The sequence below is a fragment of the Taudactylus pleione genome, unplaced genomic scaffold, assembly GCF_031769625.1.
Source record: "Taudactylus pleione unplaced genomic scaffold, aTauple2 ptg000886l, whole genome shotgun sequence".
Lineage (NCBI taxonomy): Eukaryota > Metazoa > Chordata > Amphibia > Anura > Myobatrachidae > Taudactylus > Taudactylus pleione.
The window spans coordinates 1,791,635-1,819,336 of record NW_028285287.1 but is presented as its reverse complement, the minus strand read 5'-3'; the positions used below and the strand labels follow the sequence as shown (position 1 = coordinate 1,819,336).

The window sequence follows — 27,702 nt, the reverse complement described above, 5'->3', positions numbered from 1 at the left end:
ATTCCTAAGGTGCATGTGCAGCCTCCTTTTGTACCTCCGGTAGCTCCTTGGGATTTGAACTTAGTGCTTCTGTTTCTTCAGTCGCCCTTGTTCGAACCTTTGGAAGCGGTTGATCTTAAGTACTTGTCCTGGGAGACAGTCATCCTTCTGGCTCTAGCTTTGGCTCGTAGAGTTCCGGACTTGGGTGCTCTGTTCTATAAGAAACCTTACCTTGTGTTTCATGCTGATAGGGCGGAACTCTGGACGGTAGCCGCCTTCCTTCCCAGGGTTGTGTCAGTTTCCATATCAACCAGCCTGTTGTGGTTCTGTCGTTGGTGGAGGACTCGGGTGATTCTTCTACCTTGGGGGTGGTTAGTGCTCTCCACATTTATGTTGCCTGGACAGCGTCCCTCTGTAAGTCAGTCGCTTCTTGTCCTATGATGCTGTTCGGAGGTGTTGGGCAACTCTAAGCAGACGTTGGCACGTTGGATAGGCTGACTTCATCAGGCTTATATTAGTGCTGGATGTCGGCCTCCTTCGTCCTTTTCGGCTCATTCCACACGTTCTGTGGGTGCGTCGTGGGCGGCCGGTAGGGGAGTCTCCACGTCACAATTGTGCAGTGCGGCCACTTGGTCTTCTGTTCACACTTTTGAAAATCTTTTTTTCAAATTTGACACGTTTGCTGCTTCAGCATCAAGTTTTGGCCGTCTTGTTATACAGGTTCTGCAGAGCGCTCCCACCCGTGGGGAAAACTTTGGGACATCCCCAGCGTAAGCAACCTCCAGTGTCCCCCTAGTGGATGAAAGAGAAAATGGGATTTTGGTACCTACCGGTAAATCCTTTTCTCTGATTCCACAGGGGACACTGGACGCACACCTCTGCGCTCTTAGCCTGCCTGTTCAGTTTGTTCCGTATGTGGTATGTTTTCATTATTGTGTGTTCTTCTCTCCCTTTTACTCCTCTTGTTCTCCATCTCCTCTCGGTCTTCATTTTCTAAACTGAGGGCTGGTGGGGCATAGAGGGGGAGGAGCTTCACACTTCTAAATTATTTAAAGTGCCAGCTCCAGCTATCCACGCCTCTATACCCAGCGTAAGCAACCTCCACTGTCCCCTGTGGAATCAGAGAAAAGGATTTACCGATAGGTACCAAAATCCCATTTTTGACTGGTACTTTTGGCTTTTTACCTTTTTTGTTACATTACAACCTGTAATTTTTATTTTATCTGAATTTTATGTGATGGATCTGCACAAAATAGTGTAGTTTGGTGAAGTGAAATGAGAAAAATATATATAAAAAAAGAATCTTTATAAATAAAATTTGGAAAATTGGCATGTGCATATTTTATCACCCCCTTTGCTATGAAGCCTCTCAAAAGTTCTGGTGCAACCAATTACCTTCAGAAGTCACATAATTAGTGAAATTAAGTCCACCTGTGTGAAATATAAGTGTCACATGATCTGTCAGTATAAACACACCTTTTCTGAAAGGCCCCAAAGGCTGCAACACCACTAAGCAAGAGGCATCACACCATGAAGACCAAGGAGCTCTCCAAACAAGTCAGGGACAAAGTTGTTGAGAAGTACAATTCTGGGTTGGGTTATAAAAAATTAAATAAAAAAAATAAAAATAAAAATATCCAAATCTTTGATGATCCCCCGGAGCACCGTCAAATCCATCATCATCCAATGGAAAGAACATGGTACCACAACAAACCTGCCAAGAAAGGGCCACCCACCAAAACTCAGACTGGGCAAGGAGGGCATTAATCAGAGAGGCAGCACAGAGACCAAAGGTAACCCTGAAGGATTTGAGACTGGGACGGAGGTTCACCTTCCAGTAGGACAATGACCCGAAGCATACTGCTAAAATAACACTCGAGTGGTTTAAGGGGAAACATTTAAATGTGTTGGAATGGCCAAGTCAAAGCCCAGATCTCAATCCAATTGAGAATCTGTGGTCAGACTTGAAGATTGTTGTTCACAAGCGAAAACCATCCAACATGAAGGAGCTGGAGCAGTTTTGCCTTGAGGAATGGGCAAAAATCCCACGGGCAAGATGTGGCAAGCTCATAGAGACTTATCCAAAGCGACTTGCAGCTGTAATTGCTGCAAAAGGTGACTCAACAAAGTACTGACTTTAGAGGGGTGAATAGTTATGAACGCTGAAGTTTTCTGTTATGTTGTTTGATTCACAACATAAAGAAAAACACAACTTCACAGTTTTAGGCATGGTCTGTGAATGAAATGATGCACACCTGGGGTGAACACTTTTGCAAGGCACTGTGTATGTGTGTATGTATGTGTGTGATATATATATATATAGAGATATATATATAGAGATATATATATAGATATATATATATATATATAGATATATATATATTCTCTATCTATCTATTTATATTATATAAAAAAATGTGGTTTTTTTTCATATATTTATTTTACTGTGGTAGCCTTTTGATACTGTTTCATCTCACTTGGAAATTGCTTAACATGGCTAAATGCCAAACGTGCTGTAAAGTAACAAGATAAATAGATCTACTAATAAAAATGGGAAATTGTTCCCTACCATTTTGTTTGGCGCTGTTCTGTCTGTTGTCTGCATAGCTCTGTGGTGTCCCGTAGGCTGAGGCTTGTAATACATGCCCTGTAGAATAATTTTCTAATTGTCCTTGATTCTCTTACCTTAATAGAAACCCATAAAGTAGTCAAGCAGGACATACTGCAAGTCTAATTTGTTCGTCTTTCCAGACTTGTTAGGATGTAGGATGCCATATGCAGGTACTGTCATTGGTTCTCATAATAAAATTAACTAATGAAGGAGTATTTTAGCTGCTGCAATTTTTCTTCTATAGCAGCTCATAAATGCTTAGTTAAACTTTCTATGTTAGGGTTTGTCAATATTTTGTAAGTTATGGTGTGTACACACGGTACGATAAAAATGCATGATATGAACGATATCAATCATTTCTCCTTCATCCATTAGGGGACACTGGAGAGCATAGACAGTGGGGTATAGACGGTGCTGAGAGGGAGCTGGCACTTTAATTCTTTAAGAAGTGTGACTAGCTCCTCCCTCTCTATACCCCCTCCAAGCCTCTGTATTAGTTTGTGCCGGAGGGGAGCTGATGTGTTTCACACTCCTCCTCAGGGGTTTGTAATATAGTTAGATAGCACTTTTGTGCTGAAGATAGAATTCATTGAGGACAGACAGGCAGATGCTGCACTGCCTGTCTGCGACCATGGAGCTGCCGGGGGACCCGCTCGTAAGTGCACGCACTTGGCCTGGGGTCCCCGACTGCTGAGACCGTCTCCTTTAGGGGGTTTCACATGCCGCTGCGTGCAGCGCGCATACCGGCCCCTATCAGTCACTACCGCCGCCGGCAGCACCGCAGCTCCTGTGAGTATTCCCTGGCTCCCCGAGTAGCGGGGTAGCCAGGTTATTAGTATAAAAGGCGGTATAATATCTGGCCCTGCCACCCTCTGCGCTAAACACAGCAGACAGCGGCTGTAAGTATCCTTTCTCCCCGTGTAGTGGGGTAGCCAGGTTATTAATATTACTGCTCCGACTAAAGGAGCAGCAGGCAACGGCTGTGAGTATCCTGGCTCCCCGTGTAGCGGGGTAGCCAGGTTATGGGTGTAAGACAGGCGGCCATTACAGCAACAGGGCTGCTCAGACTAACGGAGCAGCAGACAGCAGCTGTAGGTATCCTGGCTCCTCGGGTAGCGGGGTAGCCATGCTATTAGTACAAGACAGCAAGGCTGCTATAACAGAGCAGCAGTACGGCAGGCTGTGGCTGAATACGTGGCGCACACAACGTTAATGTAAGCAGCGGATTCCCCGCTGCAAGAGCCTCATACAAGCTCATTAATATCAGAGGATGATTGCCACTTACTGAGTGGCATCTCTAAATAGCGCGCTTATAGTATATTTAAGCGCCATAGCAGGGGGGCGGAGCTTGGCTCCGGAGCCCTGGCTTTTCTCCTCAGCAGCCCCAGCACCTCCCTGGAAGATGCTGGCGGCCATTACAACTGCCTGATGTCTTTATACGTATATATCTATAAATGCTGCTGTAGTGAAGCTGGCAACCTAAATGGAAATGTAGTTTTAGGCTGGTTAGGAGAGCATTCAGTATCTGTGATACCTGTTTTCTATGCCTAGCATTTCTGGCACTGCTAACAGCGCTATTGGGGCATCTGTCTCTCTGCATACCAGTTTTCTGCTGTTGACCTTTTTAATGTGTGTGTGGGGTCTGTATGTATCATGAGGCTAAGGCGTCTCTTCATCCCGACATAGGAAACTTTTCCATGCATGGATGTTTTTTTCCTTGCAGTGAGTCTAGAGACATCCCTGGTAGGCAGGTAATTACATTGCCTGTTATATAGGACGGGAAACTGAATTCCACTATGGGATTCTGAAAATATTTTATAAAAGAGAATTATTTTCTACAGCCACACGCCTGATCTAGTCTGATCTTGGATGCTAAGCAGGGTCAGGCCTGGTTAGTACTTGGAGACTGCCTGGGAATGCCAGCTTCTGTATACTTAAATCCGACAGGTATGACAAAAGGGGGACACTAGTCCTGTCCCACAGTTTTCTTTTTAAAAGGAGGTAACAGACTTGCTATGGCATTTCCAGTTTCAATACAGCTGGATTAGCTTCTGTCAGCTAGGGAACATCCGGATAGACAAATTTCAGATGTCCCGGCAGTTTTATATATATCTCTTTCTCTCTTTCATGCAAAGCAGTACAGCATGTGAGAATCCCACTGCAGTAGATCATTGGTCATGTCTTTTAAAAACATTGGAGAGGAGTTTGAACTGCGCCCTGTCAGGGTAATCTACAGGGGGTAATTCCTCTCGTATCCTGTCTGCGATTCCTCTCCCTAGAAGTCCTTATACAGGACCGTTGTTTCGGCCCTTTCATGTTCCCAGTTGTTCAGGGGACCATCGACTGCCTCTGGTTCCGGAGGTCGCTGTAGAGTCTCTATAACATCTACTCTACATGAGGTTAAGTCCATTACTAAGTGTAGTTCAGGATGAGTTTTCCTTTTACCTGGGGGTCCCCACAGTGGGAGTGACTCTTTAGGACTTCAGTGTTGTATGGACGGCGTCTTGTACGGACAATTAGGTCTGGGATTTCATCACTTGAGGATACAAGCTTGACTTTTTAGTCTCACCCTCTACATTGCTCTTTTACCAAGTCTCCAACAATAGGAGTATTGTTTTTACAGCATACTATATGCTAACTTTTATCCACAAGTGTGATAACCAGGTTCCAGCCATCAGACCGGACTAGTTTTTACTCTAATCTTTGCGTGATTCCGAGGCCTTAGGGCTTGGTCAGACCTACTCTGAACTGGTAGAATATCACTATATTCCTAAGGATTTTCCAGTTCTACATAGAGTCCCTTTCGTTGATGCGGGACTAGAGAACGGCAAATGTTGATCTCTGGATATCAACGACTTCTTCACATGCCTTTATGGCCGCCTCACCAGGCGATTCTGAGATTCGTTTTCTAGAACTCATTTCCACAGAGGTCAGGGCTGTCATGACTGTTCTCCTTCAGATACAGGAGTTAACGATTATCCCTTACCTAGACGATCTTCTGCTGAAGGCTCATTACAGGGTCCAATTACTGCAAAATGTCTCAGTAACTCAGAGCCATCTCATATTCAGGGATGATCGCTGTATTTCCCTAGCCTCATCTGCAACAACGCATCATGGACACCTTATGTCAGAGAGAGTTCCTTCATAAGGAAAGAGCATCTTCCATTCCGGACATGGTGAGAACGGTCCTTCGACATTGTCTGATATTGGTGCATGATTGCACTTGACTCCTGGAGTAGAGGATCAAGGCATTAGAGGCCAGATTTTTCAACTACTCCTCCTCTCTCATTGAGCAGAATCCCATCTTTTCCTTCTCCTATAGGTAAAGTTAAGTCCCAGAACTCTGATACCCTTCTCTGGGGGTTGAACTTGATATTCCTATTGGAGGTATTGGAGCTAAACACATTCAGAGTGGAGAAAGGGACTCTTTTCACCACAGATGCAAGTCTGAGAGGATGTAAAGGGGTGTTTCAACAGCACTTCCAGTGCCACTGTGTATCACTGGAGCGAGTCTGCTGATGAAACATATTTAAATAGCCGGCGGTTTCTTACACTATTTAGACAGCAGATCTGCTGTTGTGGAGTCGGGGTACAACTTCATGACAGTGGCGTACAGTAATCACAGTGCATAGTTAGGGCGATTTTAAAGGAAGTTGGCCGGATTCTAACTTGGGTGGAAAAGTTTGCAATGGCAATCTAGTAAATTTTCATTCCAGGTGTAGCAAATTGAAGAACAGACTTCCTCAGCCGGTAGAACGTGCATCCAGGGCTCTACACCCGTAGGTCTTTTTTCACCTAGGGTGGGGTCTTCCTCAGGTCGACCTCATGATATCAAGTCAAATTCATGAACTGACTTTCTACTGCTCGAAGACAAGAGACCCGGAGGCAGTGACTATGGAGGCATTGTCAACAGCGTGGCAGTTCAAGTTGCCTCTCTGTTCTCTCCATTCCTCTTCTTCCTTGGAATCGCTTCTCGGCCTTTTGGCTAAGATCAAGTGTAGTATCTGTTCTTATCAGTTTAATATCTGATATGCCCCCTATCTGGGGGCCATATATTAAATGGATTTTTAGAACGGGGAGATGGAAGAAGAGCTTGCTCTGTCCACTCCACGCATTGACCTGGTATTGCATTACTTCCAGGACCGGTGCACCATCAGAAGGGTGAAGGCCTTGGTATCTCCGGATTTACCTAGCGGATCTTGGTATTTCATCCTCCAGCTCCCGCAGATCGAGGTTCCATGGCCTATACCTCTGAGAGAATTTCTCGAACTACAGGTTCCTATAGTCTATCCAAAACAGCTATGTTTGATAGGATGGCTCTTTATAAGGGCCATTTTCAGAAGTACAGGAATCTCATCCAGGGTAAGCCCTGCTATGATTAGAGCTAGGAGGGAAGGTTATTCTAAGCATTACCACCGATATGGTAAAACTTATGTTGAGCGGTGTGAATGTGGAGGGGCTCCTCCTACGGAAATCAACCTAGCCACAGTTCTGTTTAATTTATTTTTTTCTGCAAACAAGTTTCTCGGCCGGTATGCGGTTGGTTTTGTTGAAGGTTTATTTTTCAGCATCTTGCATACCGGAGGTTCAGACTTTCTACAGGGTGTGATTCAGTTGCATCCACCCTTTTCTTCCTCTAGCGGCTCATGGCATTTGGATCTCGTATTTTCTTTATTACAGTCTCCTCTATTCGACATTTTTTAGTTGCAGTTCAAATACCTTCATGGAAAGTAACACTTTCTCTCACACTGGCATCAGCCAGGAGGGTGTCGGATCTGAGTGCTCTATCCTGTCGTCCTCCATACTTGATATTTCATGAGGACAGAGTGGAACTCCGTACTAAACTGGATTGTCTTTCAATAGGGGGTTTTCGGGCTTTCCACATCAACAAAGCTATTGTGGTACCGTTTCTTACACGACATTTTTCTTAGTCAGGATCCTTAAATTTTGTTAGGGCTCTTTGTTTTTATATGGTAGGGACTGCAGCTATATACAAAGCAAGCTTTCTTTGTTGTATATGATGCTGTTCGTCCTGGTTGGCCAGCTTCCACAGAGTCACTGGCCCTCTGGATTCGTCTGACTATCTGTCAGGTGTATACGACTTCACCTAGGGGCCTTTGTTTTCTTCTGTTACAACGCATTCGCTCTGTGGGTTCCTCGTGGGCGTCTGCTCGCGGGGTTTTTCCATGTAATTACTTTGCCGAGCGGATATGCGTCTGGCCGACATTCCATTTATTTTATTTTTATTTTTTTTCTACACTGGCAGTGTTTGCGGCCTCTGCAGAGCACTTTGGCCGTTCTGTTTTGCAGGGTTCTCAGCGCTTTCCCGCCCGTAATGGGAGCTCTGGGACGTCCCCACTGTCTATGCTCTCCAGTGTCCCCTAGTGGATGAAGGAGAAAACAGGATTTTGGTACTTACCGATAAATCCCTTACTCCGATTCCATAGGGGACACTGGACGCCCACCCTGCGCTGTTCCTTCCTGCGAGGGTTGGGGTCTTTTTATGTTATGTCTGTTGGACAATGATTTGTTGTCTCTGGTTGTGTTACGGTTGTTTTCAACCTTTTCCTATGTTTTGTGTGCATGCTTCGCCTCCTCCTCTTCCCTTTGTTTTTTGTCAGCTCCCCTCGGGCACAGTTTTCTAATACTGAGGCTTGGAGGGGGTATAGAGGGGGAGGAGCTAGTCACACTTCTTAAAGAATTAAAGTGCCAGCTCCCTCTCAGCACCGTCTATACCCCACTGTCTATGCTCTCCAGTGTCCCCTATGGAATCGGAGAAAGGGATTTATCGGTAAGTACCAAAATCCTGTTATCGTTCATATCGTGCATTTTTTTTTTGTACTTTCCAACCCACAGCAGTGGTCCCCTCAGTCACACAGACGCGTTTCGGCTCTAAGCCTTTCCCAAAGTGTCTGTGACTGAGGGGACCGCTGCTGTGGGGCTATCTTGCTAGACTGAGAGGTACCATTAGGAGGTGACTCAAACCTGGGTATTTTATCACCACCTTTGTATATTTCCTTGCCTTGGTTGGAAGGCCCCCTCTTGTACGCTGCCATTTTTATCATTTGGTTATTGTTTGGATGTACCAAGTGTGCAAATAAATGTTATCAGTATTACACTATGGTTTTTTTCCCCAATAATATTCTTCTTTGAGGGTCTCATGATTTGGTGAAGAGATCCATTATCCATTAGTGAAATTCACATCAATATTGAGGGAAATTGAAGGAAAAGGAAGCCCCTACTCCTGGGGTGAAGATGGATTACCTAATCCTACATGTAAGTAGGAGTAAGAAATTTGAGTACATATCTAATTATCACCATTCCAACAATATATTCTTTTTTTCCTTCATTTGAGGAATCATTGGAACAAGAATTATTATATTGAAAGGAAAAAAAAGAACTCCCACTAAAGACTTACCTTGAACTTCATATCTATACATATATCCCAGAAAAAGGAGCGCTTGGTATATTTTTTTTTTTCATTGTATATATTATGTGGTGGGTACCATATTAATATCAGGCAGCACTTTTGTTTTGTGTAAGCGCAGGATTCATATATATCTTTTTCAAAACATTTTTGCCTTTATCAATGCTGGGAGTTTGTCAGAATGGGTTTTTGTTTGTCCACCCGCCTCTTGAGGATTGACCACAAGTTCTCAATGGAATTAAGGTCTGGGGAGTTTCCTGGCCATGGGCTCAAAATTTAAATGTTTTGTTTTCTGAGCCATTTAGTTATCACTTTTGCCTTATGGTAAGGTGCTCCATTATGGTGGAAAAGGCATTGTTTGTCACCAAACTGTTCTTGGATGGTTGGGAGAAGTTGCTCTTGGAGGATGTTTTGGTAGCATTCTTTATTCATGGATGTTCTTAGGCAAAATTGTGAGTGATCTCACTCCCTTGGCTGAGAAGCAACCACACACATGCATGGTGTCGGGATGCTTTTACTGTTGACATTTCCCCGCTCCTCCCCTGTGAATGAGTATGGGAAATGTCCATTGGTCGGCCGCGGCAGTGCATACACTTCTGGATTGTAACTTCAAAGTATCGGACGGACATGATGGTTGATTAGTCACACCGAACCGATCAATATCTTCGCGTTTGTCGCATACATACACAGTGCAATTATCTGGGCGATATATGTGTATGTCCAAAACTATTTTTGATCATCAATTCGCCTAGCTTTGAATACTGGTAATTCTGATAAAATATTTGCTTGCCACTTTTATCAAAAGTCGGCATCAACTGGCATGGTTAAGATGCATGTTGATTAACAGTGTGGTACAACCAAAACTGGCAGGATATAGAGTGAATTGCTCTTACAAGGGTGAATTCAATTGTTTTTTGGTGGCTGCACTCCCATCTAAAGTGTTGGGAGCTATTCAATTGTAGTTTGCACGGCGTGTAAACATTTTAATAGTTCACGGTCACTTTAGACGAGAGCGATAAGCAATTCGCCCCAAAGAGTTCCTGGACAGAAAACGTTTTGGAAGTGTAACTTGAAATCAACTGGTTCAGTGGACTGGAGTCAGTTGAGTACAACAAGCTGATTCAAGAGCTTGTGAACAGATATGATAAATGTTTTTAAATGAAGGAGATAATTGTGTGTGAAATAGACAAAGGTACTGTTTTTAAAAACATGCAGACTGACTACTTTATGAATTACCCTTGTATATAATATAACCAATCTAGTTCAGTCTATGGGATCTAGATATCAGGAAAGTAATCAATATACTATAGAAAACAAACATAATGTAAAAAAAAATATAACAATCTAAGCTAGATCCTCCATATGCTTTTTTTTTTTTTTTTTTTTTTTTTTTTTTGCTATTTATAGCCTATACTGAGGTAAAATTTAGAGTTTAGGGCTTATATTGATGTTGTGGTGACTAAGTTTATATGTGGGTGGTTCATTAAGGAAGGTGACAAGACCTCTGATGTCTGTAATGTTCTCTATTTCATTCTAATTTCCCACCAGGCCAGAGCAGTTACACCACTGCTTCCCCTCACAGCTAGTAGACTGTGACTCATGTCAGTCATAGGGCGGAATTCAATTGATTTCGCGGCCCGCATCTCCCGTCTAAAGGACAGGAGATCGCGCCCATAGAGGTCAGGTTTAGCCGCGTAAAGCAGCTAGACCCGACCAAAGTGTTGGGCGCGATCGCAAAAAGTGATGTTTGGGCGCCCAAACATGTCACTTTTCGCACATTTCAGCTCTCATCCCCCAGGGGCTGTGAGTTGAAATGTAGCGCTTGGCAGCTGATTGCGCCCGACATCCGTTGTAAGATGGCGGGGCTGGAGGAAACATGGTCAAACCTTGATGTGCGCAGTGTGATCAGATTTCTGTATCTAAAGGGCACCTCAGCAGCTGAAATTCATTGCCAACTTTTCGAGGTGTATGGTGAATAACGTCATGTCATGGAAACAGGTTTGAGTTTAATGCACTGCCTTTGATAACAGCAGGATAGATGTTAAAGATGAGCAGCGATCCAGCCGGCCAAGCACGTCCACCACAGATGACAATTTGTGCCACATTTAAGGTCTGATTCAGGAGGACAGACTCATTTGAGTTAATGATATTGCTAACGAACTGAATATCTCAGTAGGTACTGTGCACAACATCGTTCATGAGCAACTGGGGTACAGGAAAAAATGTGTACCGAAGCAACTCACAAGTTCACAAAACCAAAAGGATGGCATTGTCTCTCGTGCACGAGATGCGGTACCATGAGGAGGGAGCGCAGTTGTTACAGGCGATGAAACGTGGTTGCATCATGTGATACTGGAGACTAAGCAAGCATCCATGACATCGAACACACATCAACCCTACCTTCAAGAAATTCAGAACTCCATCAGCAAAGATGGTCATGGCGACCATGTTTTGGGACCACAAAGGCGTACTACTTGTTGATTTCCTCACAAAAGGAGATCAGTGTTCTCCCCCAGAAAAATTTTCCAGCCGGGTGGTATCAAGAAGTAGCCGGATGGGGCCTTCGCAATAATAAAATGTTTTAAACCCTGACCTTTAAAATGATTTAAACTTAAAATAACATTTTATATATTAATTCTCCTCTTATTAGAGGCCCAGTTGTCTGCTTATGAAAAGCTGCAAAGTCTGTTGGATCTGGTCCTTTTTGTACAGTTCCCAGATACTGTCCCCACTTGCAGGCTCCCAAAGGGCCGGGTGGTGCAGCCTGGGGAGAACACTGCCCTCCCTTACCATTCCAGGCCGACAGTTCTCAGGCTGCTCCCCCACTGGCTCTCAGTCAAAAGTGCCCATTATGCAGTGCCCCGTGTAGTTATCCCCTTTATACATTGCCCCCTGTAGTTTTGTTTTCCCCTTATGAAGTGCCCCCAGGCTGAAGTAGTGCCCCTATGCGTAAAGAGAGAGGAGTAGTGCCGGGTGGTGGGCTGTTTCTGCCAGGCGATGCGCCCGCAGAAAACAGTCTGGGGAGAACACTGTAGATACTGTGAATGCTGTCCGCTATTGTGACATATTGAGCCGTTGCGGAGTGCAGTTTGTTGAAAATGACCAGGGTTGCTGCCAGGCCACACTCAGCCAACGTGAGTTATTACGGCGCTACCATTCGGAGCTATTGGACCATCCTCCCTATAGCCCTGACCTGGCACTGAGTGATTTCCACCTCTTCGGACCAATGAAGAAGCACCTAAGTGGAAGGCGGTTCGCAACTGACAATGAAGTTCAGCAAGTTAACATTTCCTGGCTTCAGGCGCTTGACTCTGATTTCTGCTATGCCAGGGTAGATGCCTTGGTGTACTGTTGAAACAAATGCTTAGACAAGTATGGTGACTATCTGGAAAAATAATCTGTACCAATGCTATACTTTTAATTATATGTATGAGTTGAATACATTTGTGAGATGCCTTGTTACCTTTTTTATTGAACTACCCCCGTATATTTAGGAATTTTGTTTTAGATGCAGTCCTTTTTTACCTGGTTTTGTTTTATGGAGTGTGGACTGTTGCGGTTTCGTGCATACTAGAGGTATTTAAGGGGGACACTATGACACATGGTCCCAAGATAGGGCTGCAACTTTGAACCTGTAATTTGCTGCTTTGATTCACTCGAACTACGATTTTGGAGGGATTTCAATTGGGTGCCCGAACTTCCTCCTAAAGTGCCCTGCAGCTATTTAATTGTTTATGCTAATTGACACTAGTACCGGGGGCATACTATTTCAGCTTGTGTCCTGGGGGAGCACAAATACACAAAAAGTCGAACTTTTGGGGGCCCAAACTGCCTTTTAGGCAACGTGCAAATTAGTTTGCAGGGGTTTTTCCGCTTTATGGGGGCGATTCAGTTGTTTTATAGGGCGTCTAAACTAATTGACGCCCGACGGAGCAATTCAATTTGGATGCAATACGCGGCTAAACCCATACTTTTGGGCATGCACACACGGCACGGGTGCCCAAACGGAGCAACAATTGAATTTCACCCTCGGGCGTCCAAAAAACATTTCAATCGTCCCCTATGCGTCTAAACACTGCATTTGGGTGCGACGTGCAATAATTATCAAATCAGTTGAAACGCCCCTTGGAGTGAGAAAACTATTTAATTTCTCCCCCCCCCCCTTGTTTACTGGTGTCTTATTTCAATTGTGGACACTGCTCTTTTGAACAGATTACTGTGTTGGCTTATGAGAAAAGCGCAAGTGAAATTTTATATGGGGGTTTGTGCTAGCGGGCGGTGGGAAGGAAACCATTTCAGAGGAGTAATTACTGGAAGTATATAGTTATGGACAGGATATGTTCTAATCAGGTCCATATTATGCCAGCCATTTGTTTTGGCAAGAATAATTACCATCCTGGAAGATACGGTAATATGCGGGCCGGAGCCTGTCTGAGAGTCATAAGATGATAGCTTTCTAGTTAGTTCCTGCTGCTGGGAAATGCTTGTCTCTGCTTTGATGTAATGTGGTATGAAAGCTTTGTTCTCCCAGCTCTCCTTCAAACCAGACATGTTCCAGGCTCCTGCCATGCGTTCTTTCTTCTTATGTTTGCCTTTCTCATTAATTCTTACACTCTGGCATTTCACAATGCTGCTCCTCGCAGAAACAAATGCTGTACTACACTTGAAAATGTCCTTTGGGATGGTTTGTTGGGTTTCTTTTGCTATACCAGGAGATGCATGGCAGATTTCTTCACATGATTTAGATAGAAAATCTCTGCAGGAAAACATGTCTGCCTCTCCATCAGGTTACATTTTTGCTTGTAATATCCTGCTAATATGGGAAGTGTTACTATTGTACTATGGTCAATTTACTTGTAATCTATTTAGTAATACCCTACTGTTCCATTTTCTTGGTCAATGGTGTACACATTGTGTTGGTCTTATTTGCTTATGAGTTTTTGTTTTGTTTTTTAAATAAAACTTCAAATACCCCAAAAACAAACTGCACACTTTAGCTCTATATTCTAGTAATCTAAACCTCTGTTAACTATGAGAACCATAGGTGTGTTGTATTGCTTTCTTGGGATAAACAAATTGGATAAGAATGGAATTATACATTTTGTTGCTACGTTACAGGGCACTGGCCAGAAACAAAATGTTCTGTAAGAAAACTATGATTTATGTTTACATATTATATAAGTAGTAGTATTTGCAATGGCCTGTGGGCCTGATTCAGAGCCAGACGCTCTGAACGAGCGCCCGCTCTGAATCAGGACGTGTGTTTTTTTTTTTTCCGTCCGGCCTTTTGGACGCTCGCATAGCTGTGGGTTACCACCCACAGCTTATGCGAGCGTCCATGATGATGGTTGCGATGGTCAAGACCATCGCGACCATCGGGCTTGCTACGAGACCCTGCGGTGACCGCAAGCCCTGGAGTGATTTTGGCTCTATCAGAGCCAAAATCACTCCCACTGACATCACTAGTGATGTCAGTGGAGCCGGACCCAGACGGTAGGCGCTCCCATGGGAACGCCTCCTTCTGGCAGCCACGCCCACCAAAGGGGGCGTGCTGTCAATCACCATCGACAGCACGCCCCCTTTAGTGCGAGACCCATAATGACGGATAACCCGTCGTTATTCGGGTCTCGCGCATGCGCAAGACGGAGCTCCCTCCGTTGTGCGCATGCGCGCTAGGGCACCATCGACCCACTTGCGAGTGCTCAGCGCTCACAAGCGGGTCTGAATCAGGCCCTGTGTTTGAATCAGTATTTGTTACTTTGGTAATCCAATTTCCCCACACTGTTTCTGAGCGCGTGGAACGGTGGTGCTTCCCTACCATGCATCATTGTCTGCTTTTCTCTAAATGGTGGATAATATCCATAGGGAGCTATTCAATTTCCTGCGACTAGCACCGAGGCTGCACTTATTGCGGATTCTTGCTCTCACCCTCCTGAGGATCTAGCGGATGTGTTAAGTAGATCTTCGGGGCAAGTCACGACCTGATGTCTGCATCATGCCCAGGAGCTGCAGCTTAACTTGGCTAACCGCTGGCATCATAGCGGGAAATAGTGGCCGTTGTGGAATTAATTGAATAGCTCCTCGGGCTTGGGAGCACCATTCCTGCGTTTTAAATTAAATTACACCCATATTTTGTTAAAAGGGACCTCAAACCAAATTTGCCAATCTAGAGCTGCAGGCATAAGGTTTGCTCTGTTTCATTGGGAGTACTGTGTTTCTGGGAATACTTTTGCTTGGGACTGTAATGTAGAATTATCCATGCATGGTCGCCTGGAAAATAGATAAGGGCAGGTTCTATTCAAAACAATGTGCTATTGGGCTGTGCCCAGCTGTGCACATATCTGCCATTCATGGTAGGACTGACAACTCATGTTTTTATAGTTGGGAGGGAAAACTGTGATGCCATGGGATGCGATGTTACTGTCCGGCATGGCACATTGCTTCCTTTGCACAGAGTTTAATTCCCACCACAGTACCCAGTGCATAGCTTACTGAGCTCCTCTTTAATGACTGGCTTCTCTTTGACAACTCTACACTGCATAGCTTACGTTTAAAATTATCCAGGCATCAGTCTATTATGGTTTTGTTTTTGGCCCTGGCACCTTTGGGGAACTTAGATCAGCTCTTGCTTAAGGAGATGATGTATTGTTTCTGGTGGAGATATCTGGGCTGAGTGTAGCAGTAACTGTAATAGTAGCTGTAGGGTTAGTAGAAAAATAGGATTTTGGTACTTACCGATAAATCCCTTTCTCCAATTCCACAGGGGACACTGGAGCCTCAGTACAATGGGGTATAGGAGTGTGTTTACCGGGAGCTGGCACCTTTAAATAAAAAACTACTGGTAGCTAGCTCCTCCCCCTCTATACCCCCCCAGGTCAGTCTAAAGACAACTGTGCCCGAGGGGAGCTGGAAAGTAAGGAGACAGAAAAGCTACATTAATCACATATACATAAGAAAACCACATATACTTGAAAACAAGAAGAATGCGCCATAATTGGACCCGGTGGTTGTTTGGAAGCCACCACGTATGCTTGCCTAATAGTGAAGCGAATCCATCTAGAAATGGTCTGTTTGGAGGCCGGCCATCCTGGACGGGCCACATCAAACCGAATGAACAAAGCATCTGATTTTCGGAGGGAGGCAGTCCTGTCAACGTAAATCCGGAGTGCTCTGACTACATCCAAGGATTTTGAATTGGAAGAGTCATCCTTAAACACCGGAACCACGATAGGCTGGTTTCTATGAAATGCTGTCACCACTTTGGGAAGAAAAGCCCTTTGAGTACGCAGCTCCGCCCTATCCTCATGGAAAATAAGATAAGGAGGTGGCAGGATAGAGCACTGAGTTCTGACACACGCCTTGCCGAAGCGAGAGCCAACAACAGAACCACCTTCCAGGTTAAGTACTTTATCTCCACTCTCTGTAATGGCTCAAAAGTATCAGACTGGAAGAAGGCCAACACCAAATCCAAATCCCATGGTGCTGTGGGAGGCACAAAGGGGGGTTGAATCCTCACAACTCCCTGGAGAAAAGTCTGTATATCCGGAAGCAAAGCCAATTTCCTCTGAAAGAAAATGGACAACGCGGATACCTGTACTTTTAATGAACCCAGACGAAGGCCTGCTGTGAGACCAGCCTGAAGAAAAAGGAGACGTGATACATTAAAGACTGGAGGAGGAGAATTACGTCTCTCACACCAAGCCACATATGTCTTCCATATGCGGTAGTAATGTTGAGAAGTGACTTCTTTCCTAGCCCGAATCATTGTGGGAATGACACTAGACGGAATACCCTTCTTTCTGAGGACGGCCCTTTCAATAGCCAGGCCGTCAAACGAAGCCGCCTTAAGTAGCGATAAACAAATGGGCCCTGACGAAGGAGGTCGTCCTGAAGAGGCAGAGGCCACGGCTCGTCTATTAACAGATTCTGTATCTGAGAGTGCCACGCTCGTCTGGGCCAATCTGGTGCTATCAGAAGCACCTTGATCCCTTCCCGCTTGATTCTTTGAAGCAGGCGCGGAATGAGCGGAAACGGAGGGAATAGGTAAATGTAATGAAACTTCCACGGAGCCGTCAGTGCGTCCACTGCAGCTGCCCGTGGATCCCATGTTCTGGAGTAGTAAACTGGTAGTTGGTGGTTTAACCTTGACGCCATAAGGTCGGCTTGAGGACAGCCCCACCTCAGAGCTAGTTGCTGGAACACCTGAGGATTAAGTGACCTTTCCCCTGGATGAACGTCCTGCCGACTGAGGTAGTCTGCCTCCCAGTTTTCTACTCCTGGGATGAAGATCGCAGAAATTGCTACTGCGAATTCCTCTGCCCAAAGCAGAATCCTGGTTACTTCCCTCATGGCGGCTCTGCTTTTTGTGCCGCCCTGCCTGTATATATACGCCACTGCAGTGGCGTTGTCCGACTGGACTCTGATTGCCTGCCCCTCCAGCAGCGGATGTGCCAGCTGGAGAGCATAAAATACCACTCTCAACTCTAGGATATTTATGGGCAATCTGGCTTCCTGCTGCGTCCAGTGCCCCTGAAAATGCTTTCCCAGAGTCACTGCTCCCCAGCCCCTCAAGACTTGCGTCCGTGGTGAGGAGGGTCCAATCCCACACCGCAAACCTTTTCCCCGCCAGCAGGTGGGAAAGGTTCAGCCACCAAATGAGAGATGTTCGAGTCTGAGGCGCCAGGAGAACACTCTGATGGAGAAAAAGGTGGGATCCTGACCACTGGGAGAGGAGATCCAGTTGAAAAGGACGGGCATGAAATCTTGCATACTGAATCGCCTCGAAGGCCACTACCATCTTCCCCAGAAGGCGGATACAGAGATGCACAGACACTCGGCGATGTTGTAAGACCAGGCGCACCATATGCTGAATGGAGGCAGCTTTGTCCTGAGGCAGGAAAACTCTTTGCTGCACTGTGCCCAGTATCATTCCCAGGAATAGTAAACGCTGTGTGGGGATCAGGGAGGACTTTTTGAAATTTAGTATCAAACCGTGTTGCAGGAGGATGCTCTGAGTTAAGCGAATGTCCCTTAACAGCCGAGCTTCCGAAGAGGCCTTTATCAATAGATCGTCTAAGTATGGAACAATGACTACCCCCTGACCATGCAGTAGGGCCATCATTGCCACCATAACTTCTGTGACGACTCTTGGAGCTGACGAAAGTCCGAAAGGTAGGGCCTGGAATTGAAAATGCGACTCTAGGACCGCAAAACGAAGAAAGGCCCGATGGGGGGGCCAGATGGGGATGTGGAGATAAGCGTCCTTTATGTCTAAGGACACCAGAAACTCGTTCCTGTCGAGACCCGCTATAACTGATTGGAGAGATTCCATCTTGAATTTGAAAACTCGAAGATGAGGGTTTAAATCCTTGAGATTGAGTATGGGTCTCATGGAACCGTCCAGCTTGGGCACCACAAACAGGCTGGAATAAAACCCTTGAACTCTCTGATGGGTTGGAACATTCACTATTACCTGGGACAATAACAGTTTTTGTATTGCCCCTAGAATTTCTCCTCATTTTTCTACAAACAGAGATAAACCGGTTTTGAAAAAACGAGGAGGAGGATGGGCCCTGAAGTCCAATTTCAGGCCGTGAATAATGATGTCCCTGACCCAGGCGTCCTGGCAAGACTGGATCCAAATGTCCTTGAAACGTAAAAGGCGCGCCCCAACCCTGGGATCCCCCAAATGAGAAGGAAGGACGCCATGCGGCAGGCTTGGCAGCTGCCTTGTCCTGCTGAGTGTTGGAGGCGGCTGATGCTGAAGCTCTACCTCGGCCTCTGGAACCTCTGGAGAAGGCCGGACCTCCTCAGGAACGCCCTCTAAATCTTCCAGAGGCACGAAAGGAGGGACCTGCCAAAGATCATCTAGTAGGAGGAGGAGCTGCAGATGGTAGGTAAGTGGATTTCCCAGCTGTAGCTTGTGAGATCCACTTCTCTAATTCCGATCCGAAAAGTACCTCCCCAGTAAAGGGAAGGGCCTCTACTGCTCTCTTGGACTCTGCATCTGCCTGCCATTGACGCAGCCACAGAGCCCTTCTAGCAGATATAGCTAATGCTGAAGATCTGGCGGATAGATTACAAATGTCCTTAGACGCTTCTCCGAGGAAAGCAGCCGACTCTGCGATCTGTTCGGCTAACTGAATTAAGTCGTTTGTTTGCGTACCTGTCTTAATCCCCTCAGCCAACTGCAATGCCCAGGCTTCAATGGCCTTATTCACTCAACAACTAACTAGTGCTGGTCGCATCCAAACCCCTGCAACTGTATACAAGGATTTCAATGTGTGTTCCATCTTCCTATCCGAGGTTTCCTTTAGGGAAACTGCGCCAGCACCGGAAGCACCGTTTTCTTGGAAAGACGGGCTACTGACTGGTCCACTGCTGGAGGAGTTTCACATAATCTCCTACTGTCAGGTGGGAAAGGGTAATAAGACAGATATTTCTTAGAAATTTGAAAATTTTTGTCTGGGTGTTTCCATGCGGAAAAAAGAATCTCATCCATCTCTTCTGATGCTGGAAAGGTAACAGACGGTTTAAATCTTTTACCAAAAATAGATGGTTTTTTAGTAACCTCTAAATCCTCTACATGCAACACCTGGCGTACTGCTGAAATTTAAAGCATCCACACCCTGAGATGCAGGTTCGGGGTCTTCAGGAATGCAAGTTTCCTTTTCCTGAACCTCGCCCTCTTCAGTGTACTGTAACTCCTCATCTGACTCATCCCAGTGTAAGGGATTATGAATCAATCTCTTACTAAGGACTTGAGCAGGAGAAGAAGAAGCAGGTGGGGCCTGGGACATTGCTTTTGTAAGTCCCTCAACAGATCTGGCCAGAGAGCGAGCCCAATCTGGTTCAGCTGCTGTTTGTCTCAGCCTCTCCCTGTCCTCCTTACGAGCTGATTCCAGCTCTGATGACAGATTTGATATAACTGCAGTCAATTGTTCAGACCACCTAGGCTGGACATCAAGATTAGTATCTTGAGGTAAAGACACACATTTATCACACAGTAAGGAAGCATTAGATTGTCCGTGTGAATTTTTCACCACAAGTCTTGCATGAAAAAGACTTCTGTGCAGCTTTAGACCTCTTGGTAGACATGTCTGTTACAGACACCACACCCACACACACAGAGAAAAGGACAGTAATGCAATAACAGATTTTTCAATCACACCACACAGAGACCTGAAAGGGGCACAGAGGGAGATAAACTATAATGCTTGCAGCGCTAACCGAATAGAGCTGATAACAAGAATAAAAAATGCAAGTGCTGATACAGAGTACTAGCCTGACTCCTGCACAGCTCTCTCTCTCCACCCTGTAGTGCGTGTAAAATGGCCACCAGCGTCCTTTTGGAAGCGCTGAGGCTGCTGGGAGGAAGGAGCAGAAGAGAAACTTAGGCTCTGCCCCCCCCCCCCCCCCCCACCGCTATGGCGCTCTCAGCGCTAGCGGAGCGCACTGTGAATGCCCGCCTAAATACATGTCCTGGCTCCTCTGCTAACCAGGGAGCCAGGGAACACTAACCTTAACCCTGCCAGTGCTGCTGGCGGCAGACACATGCTACTGGGTCCCGCGACGTGCACTGCATGCAGCGCATCTTTCGGTACCCTAGAGACTGAGGTCTCTGTAGCAGGAGACCTCAGCGCAAACCGCATGCAGCAGCGGTGAGGATCTCCCCGGCAGCTCCCTCGGCGCAGACAGGCAGGGGCAGTAGGCTGCCTGTCTGTCCTCAATGCTGTGGAAGTATATTTCCGGAGCCCTAAGGAGGCTTATGTCCAGCTCCCAGGGCACATTTTTTAGACTGACCTGGGGGGGTAAAGAGGGGGAGGAGCTAGCTACCAGTAGTTTTTTATTTAAAGGTGCCAGCTCCCGGTTAACACACTCCTATTCCCCATTGTACTGAGGCTCCAGTGTCCCCTGGTGGATGAAGGAGAAAGGGAGATTCTCAGTCCTAGGACTATGTTTACTAAACAGCGAGTATTTAAAGCCACTGATAATCCGGTCTCTTTGACCTCTGGATTTGTAATGGCAATAGCAATAAAAGCAAACCAGTATAAACTACTGATGTCCAGAATCTTTTTACTTTACACATCTGATTATGTTCTTGCTAATGCAGTGTCTTATCTTGGCTTCTTATTAGGGACTAGTTAGCTCGCGAAAAGTCCAGTTTGAGCACCCAAACGGGTCACTTTTCGGTAATTTTTCCTTCATCCACTAGGGGACACAGGAGGCTTCATGACAGTGGGGTATAGATGTGTGCTAACCTTGAGCTGGCACTTTAAATTTAGAAAGTGTGACTCGTTTTTCCCTCTCTAGACCCCCCTACAAGCCAGTCTTAGTATTGTGCACAAGGGAGCTGGTCATACTTTGGGCTTCTCCTCAGGCATAGTTTAGTTTAATAGGTAAAAAAGATGCTGAAGCAAGCATTGAAGACATGACAGCCAGCTGACTGCCCCTGCCTGTCTGCGATGATGGAGCTGCCGAGGGGACCCTATCGCAGCTGCTTGTGACTCGCGCACGGGTCCTCGGCTACAGAGACCCCTATCTCTGGGGTAGTTCCTGGATGCACTGCATGCGGCGCTTGTTGTGGTTCCCCATTAGCATCATCGCCACCAGCAGCCTTGGCAGTTACTGTGAGCATTATCCTGGCACCCCGATTAGCGGGGTTGCCAGGCACAAAAAAGGCAGTGTGTACCAGCTGTGGCAGTCCGCAGGTGTCATATTCCGTGTTTAAAAGGGGCGCCATAGCGGGGGGCGGAGCCTAACACTGAGGTCTGCTCCTTCCTCCCAGCTGCACTGGCGCTTCCATAGCACAGCTGACAGCCATTACAGTGCTGCTGCTGGGCTGCGCTGATTGTTTTGACAGCACTGAGACAGACAGTCTCTCCAGGATTCGTGAGTCATCAGTGGGGTTAGGAGCACAGTGTGATATTATTGCTGTGATTTATGCAAAGCGCTTTTGGCACTGCCAACAGTGCTGTTTGGGCGGGTGTGACTCTCCTCCCTCTCTGCCCTTATCTCCTATACATCTATCTCTACTCTTGCACTGTCCACTACACTACTGTATTGTTTGTATGTCAGTGTTTTGTACCATGACTGGAAGAGGATCTAAAGCTTCACAGAAAACTTTCTTGCACAAAGTGCACAGAAAAGTTTACACAGGGACAATCATCTAGCTCCCTGTTGTGTGACAATTGTGATTCAGAGCAGCAGGCTCAAGGATCACCCCAGACACAAGGCGCAGTTCACTTATGTTATGTCACACCTGTCTGCAGAACTGAAGGCCTCTTGTAAGGATAGAGAGGTTTCTAGAGTTCTACACTCTCACCCTCTGAACCAGCCTGGGCTCGTTCCCTAGCTAAATCGGTGGAGGGGCTCACAAAAGCCATGACCACGTCCCGCACCTCTTCCGCGGGGACTTCACCACAGGTTCCCAAGAAGAGGCTGTTACCCTCAGTTTTACAGTCAGATGACTCTGAGCATATGCCACCACTGGAAGGTGAGATTCATGATTCTGGGGACGAACAGGTCACGGAACATCCGGAACCTTTTTTCCCAGGGGATAGAAGCTCTGATTTTAGCAGTAAGTCAGGTATTAAACGTGGAGGAAGAGGACCAGGGTTCTGCTCGGCCGTCTATCTTTAGTAAAAAGCAAAAACAGGCTGTCTCCTTCACAGCATCTGAAGAGCTTTTATCCTGACTACTGCCTGGAAACACCCGGAAAAAAAATTCCAGGTATCCCTCCTACCCTTTCGCTACAGAAAGCCGGAAGATCTATGTGAGACTCCACCCTCGATAGATCCCCTCAGTGTCCCGTCTGTCCAAAAAGACGGTTCTGCCAGTACCAGGGGCCATTTCCTTAAAAGAGACTTCCAACAGGAAGTTGGAGAACACCCTAAAGTCCTTTTACACAGTAGCGGGTGTGATTCTTCGCCCTGCGCTAGTGAGCTGCTGGGTCAATAAGGCGATTTGAAGCCTGGGCTAAACAACTTTCCGAAGGATTATGGACAGGACTCCCAACTAAGGATCTTAATCCTGTAGCAGAACAGATTGGGGAGTCGGCTGCTTATCTTGGCGAGGCTTCAAAAGAGGTATGTAATCTTACTTCTAGGTCCTCTGCTCTAGCAATATCGTCCCGCAGAGCTCTTTGGCTACGATAGTGGCAGGCTGATGCAGAATCAAAGAGGGCGGTGGAAGCACTTCCATTCACTGGTGATGTCCTGTTCGGACCCGAACTGGACAAGTGGATCTCCCAGGCTATGGGGGGTAAATCTACTTATCTCCCTTAGCTGCTCCGGCTTCCCATAAGTCTAATTCAGGACTGTCCTTTCGTGCACCAGGAAGATTTAAAGACCGTTCCAGAGGAGGACCTACCACTTCTTGTGGTTCCAGAGGTAGGAATAGAGCCTGCAGCAACCTCCACACACCAGGACAATAAACCCTCCACCAAACCCAGTGCATGATGGGTTTCCCTCTCACTTGGGGGGGGGGGGGGGCCCAGGGTGGGAGCTCTTCAAGATTTCAGGGTAGTGTGGGCATAATCTTGTCCGGACACCTGGGTTTGGGACCTCATCACCCAGGGGTACAAACTCGATTTCCTGATCCAACCACCTCCTCAGTTTTTCAAGACAGATTTACCAGTTTCCAACATGATACAAGAAACTGTAGAAAACTTCTGAACACTCGAGTTTTGGTACAGGTCCCCACACATCAATTAAAACAAGGGTTGTACTCCAGTTTGTTCGTGGTTCCGAAGCCTGACAGATCGGTCAGACCTATTCTGAACCTGCAGGATCTCAATCCCTATCTGAGAGTGTTCAAGATGGAGCCCCTTCAATCTGTCATTGCCAGGCTTGAGGAAAACCAGTTTCTGGTGTCTTTGTACATAAAATATGCTTACCTACACATTCCCATCATCAAGTGTTCCTACGATTCGCAATTCGGGACTCACATTTTCAATTCCAGGCCTTAGGCCGAAGGGTATCTTCAGCTCCCAGTGTATTCACCAAGATAATGGCAGTGATGATGGCTCTCCTTCGGACTCAGGGAGTCACGATTGTCCCTTACCTGGACGATCTCCTCCTGAAAGCTCCTTAATTATTACAAAACATACTGGTGACTCATAGGCATACTATGGCAGTGCCCTCGGGCGGCTTAGCTGGGCTAGTTTGGGGGGTGTCCTGTGCTCTGGATTTGAACCCTAGTATGTCAGGGACCTACCCTAAAGAGGTTACCTGGATATGGTGGGGTAGGCCCATAACCTTGGCCATGATTATGCTAAAAACCTCTATTGATTGCAAAATTTTATTGCATTTATATATTATTAGTAATTTGGAGTTGTGCACCTGAGATTTGTCTGTTTCTGTGCCTGCAATTAGTCTAATCAGGTAGCACCTCCCATATATATATATATATGTATATGTGTGTGTATGTGTATATATATGTATATGTGTATGTGTACATATATATATATATATATATATATATATATATATATATATATATATATATATATATATATATATATATATATTAGGGATGTGCAGGCTCGGTTCTACTCGGTTCCGTTCGGTTCTTTTTACCGGATCTTATTGGGTTTCAGCTGTCACGAGTTTTGGATAGCCAATAAGATTCGGTAAAAAGAACCGAACGGAACCGAGTAGAACCGAGCCTGCACATCCCTAATATATATATATATATATATATATATATATATATATATATATATTTATTATTCAGGGTGTGCAGTCCAGGAATCTTTCCTATATATTCCTCAGGAAAAAGCCACTTCCATTCAGGAGATTGCACCTGTGCATTCGACAACTCTGGAAGGTGGTTGCGACCTTTGAAGCCATTCCATACGGCCGCTTCCACTCCAGGCCTTTTCAACTGGACCCCCTCTCCCAGTGGTCGGGATCCCATCTATTCCTTCACCAGCGAGAGAAGCTGGCCTCCAGAACTCAGATCTCTTCTTCTCTGGTGGCTGAATTAATCTCACCTGCTAAAGGACAAGAGGTTCGGAGTGTGGAATTGGATTCTACTCACCACAGATGCAAGTCTGAGGGGGTGGGGGGGCAGTGACTCTGGAGAACCACTTCCAGGGCCGCTGGACTCCACAGGAAGCGAGACTGCCCATAAACATCTTGATATTACGGTCAGTGTTTTATGCTCTTCAACTAGTGCATCACCTGTTGCAGGGTCAAGCTGTCAGAGTCCAGTCGGACAACGCCGCGGCGGTGGTGTACATAAACCGACAAGGTGGCACCAGAAGTTGGGCGGCAATGAAGGCGGTAAGCCTCATTCTTCTCTGGGCGGAGGAATTCGCCATGGTAATATCAGCATTATTTATTCCAGGCGTGGACAGTCGGAAGGCCGACTACCTCAGTCGTCAGGGCGTACAACCCCGGGGAGTGGGTGCTCCATCCCTAGGTGTTTAAACAGCTTGTTCAGAGGTTGGGGCCTTCCGCAATTCGATCTCATTGCGTCCAGGCACAATTATCAACTGCCTCTGTACTGCTCTCGGACAAGAGACCTGGAGGCCATGGCAGTGGATGCACTCAATACCATGGCGGTTTCGGTTCGTCCATATGTTTCTGCCAATTCCTCTTCTGCCTCGGCTTCTGCAATGGGAAAGGGCCAGGGTTCTGTTAGTGGTTCCAGATTGGCCCTGCAGAGTTTGCTATTCCAACCTGCGTCTACTGCTGGTAGACGATCCGTGGCATCTACCGCTGCGAGAGGATCTCCTGCAGCAGGGTCCTTTTGTCTATCCAGACTTAAGGCGGCTACGGTTGACGACGTGGCTGTTTAAAAGGCAATCTTAAGGCGATAGGGGATCCCATCTACTGTAATCCCTACCATGCTCCTGCCCGGAAGGAGGTTAGTTCCAGACACTTATCTTATCTGGAAGGCTTATGTGATCTGTTGTGAACAGTGGGGATTGCCCTCTACAACGTTCAAGGTGTCCAGACTCCTCATTTTCTTACAGGCAGGATTCTCAGTGGGCCTACATCTTGGATCCCCTGAAGGTTCAGGTTTCAGCACTGACAATTTTCTTCCAGAAGAAACTGGCCTTACTCCCAGATGTTCAGAGCTTTTTGCAGGGGGTTATCTGTTTGCAAGCTCCCTTTGTCCCTCCCACGGCTCTGTTGGGATTTGGATCTCGCCCTATTTCTTGCAGTCTTCACTGTTTGAACTGTTACAGACGGTTGAGTTTAAGTACGTCTCGTGGAAGGTGGTACTTCTCCTAGCCCTGGCTTCGGCCAGACCAGTGTCGGAGATCGGGGCTCTTTCCTGTCGTCCTCCGTACTTGATATTCCATGCGGATAGGGCTTAACTACATACGCAGATGGCATTCCTTCCTAAAGTGGTCTCTGCGTTCCACATAAACCAGCCTAATGTGGTGCCGGTTCTTCCAGAGGACTCGCCAGCTTCCAGATCCCTGGACGTCGTCAGAGCACTCAGGATCTACGTGGATAGGACCGCATCTCAAAGGAAAACATTCCCTGTTTGTCCGATATGATGTTGCTCGTCCTGATTTTGGCCTGCTTACAGCAGACTATTGCAAGGATCCGTCTGACCATCAGACAGGCCTATGTGGCCTCCTCCAAGGAAACTCCGGCTTCCATCACAGCACATACCACGCGCTCGTTGAGTCACTTGTGGGCGGCTGCCCGCAGGGTTTCCATGACTCAACTTTGATGAGCGGCCACTTGGTCGTGCCGATATACCTTTTGTCCGGTTTTAACGTTTTGATACGTTTGCGGCCTCTGCCTCGCAATATGGCAGTGCTGTTTTGCAGGGTTCTCAGTGCTCTCCCGTACGGGTCGGGAGATCTGGGAGGTCCCCACTGCCATGAAGCCTCCAGTGTCCCCTAGTGGATGAAGGACAAAAATACGATTTTGGTACTTACCGATAAATCCCTTTCTCCGATTCCACAGGGGACACTGGACGCCCACCCGGCGCTGTTCCTTCCTGCCATGGTTGGTTGTCGTCCTACGTTATGACTGGTTGTTTTTTTTGTTCTACTGTTTTTTAGAACCTTTACATATGTTGTGTTTTGCCATTATGTGTACTTGCAGTTTCTTTCCAGCTCTCCTCGGGCACCGTTTCCTAAGACTTGCTTGTAGGGGGGTATAGAGGGGGAGGAGCTAGTCACACTTTCTAAATTTAAACTGCCAGCTCCGGGTTAGCACACATCTGTTCCCCACTGTCATGAAGCCTCCAGTGTCCCCTGTGGAATCGGAGAAAGGGATTTATTGATAAGTACAGCTTGAGTCTCCCATATCCAAATATTCCGAAATACGTAATTATTTTGGCATGACTGAGATAATGAAACCTTTGATTTTTAATGGTTTAATGTACACAAACTTTGTCTAAGGCACAAATTATTAAAAATATTGTATGAAATTACCTTCAGGCTGTGTATAACGTGTATATGAAACATAAATGATTTTCATTTCTGTACACAAACATTGCTTGAGCCACAAAATTATTGAAAATATTGTATAAAATTACCTGCAGACTGTGTGTGTATATAACACATAAATGCATTCTGTGTGTATATTTGGCTCCCATTCCCAAGATATTTCATTATGATATGCAAACATTCCAAAATAGACTATTACGTTATCCAAAATACCCCTGGTCCCCAAGCATTTTGGATATGGGAGACTCAACCCAGCTCGGAAGT

General features: G+C 46.2%; 1 protein-coding gene and 1 non-coding gene across 2 annotated transcripts in view; both read left to right on the top strand.

Moving 5' to 3' along the window:
• Positions 1-27,702, top strand: part of PHF12 (PHD finger protein 12) — a 122,531-nt gene that overhangs the window by 27,292 nt on the left and 67,537 nt on the right. The window lies entirely within an intron of this gene.
• LOC148474177 (U2 spliceosomal RNA) lies at positions 6,556-6,746 on the top strand. The gene has a single exon (XR_015872914.1). It is a non-coding gene; the product is annotated as a U2 spliceosomal RNA (small nuclear RNA).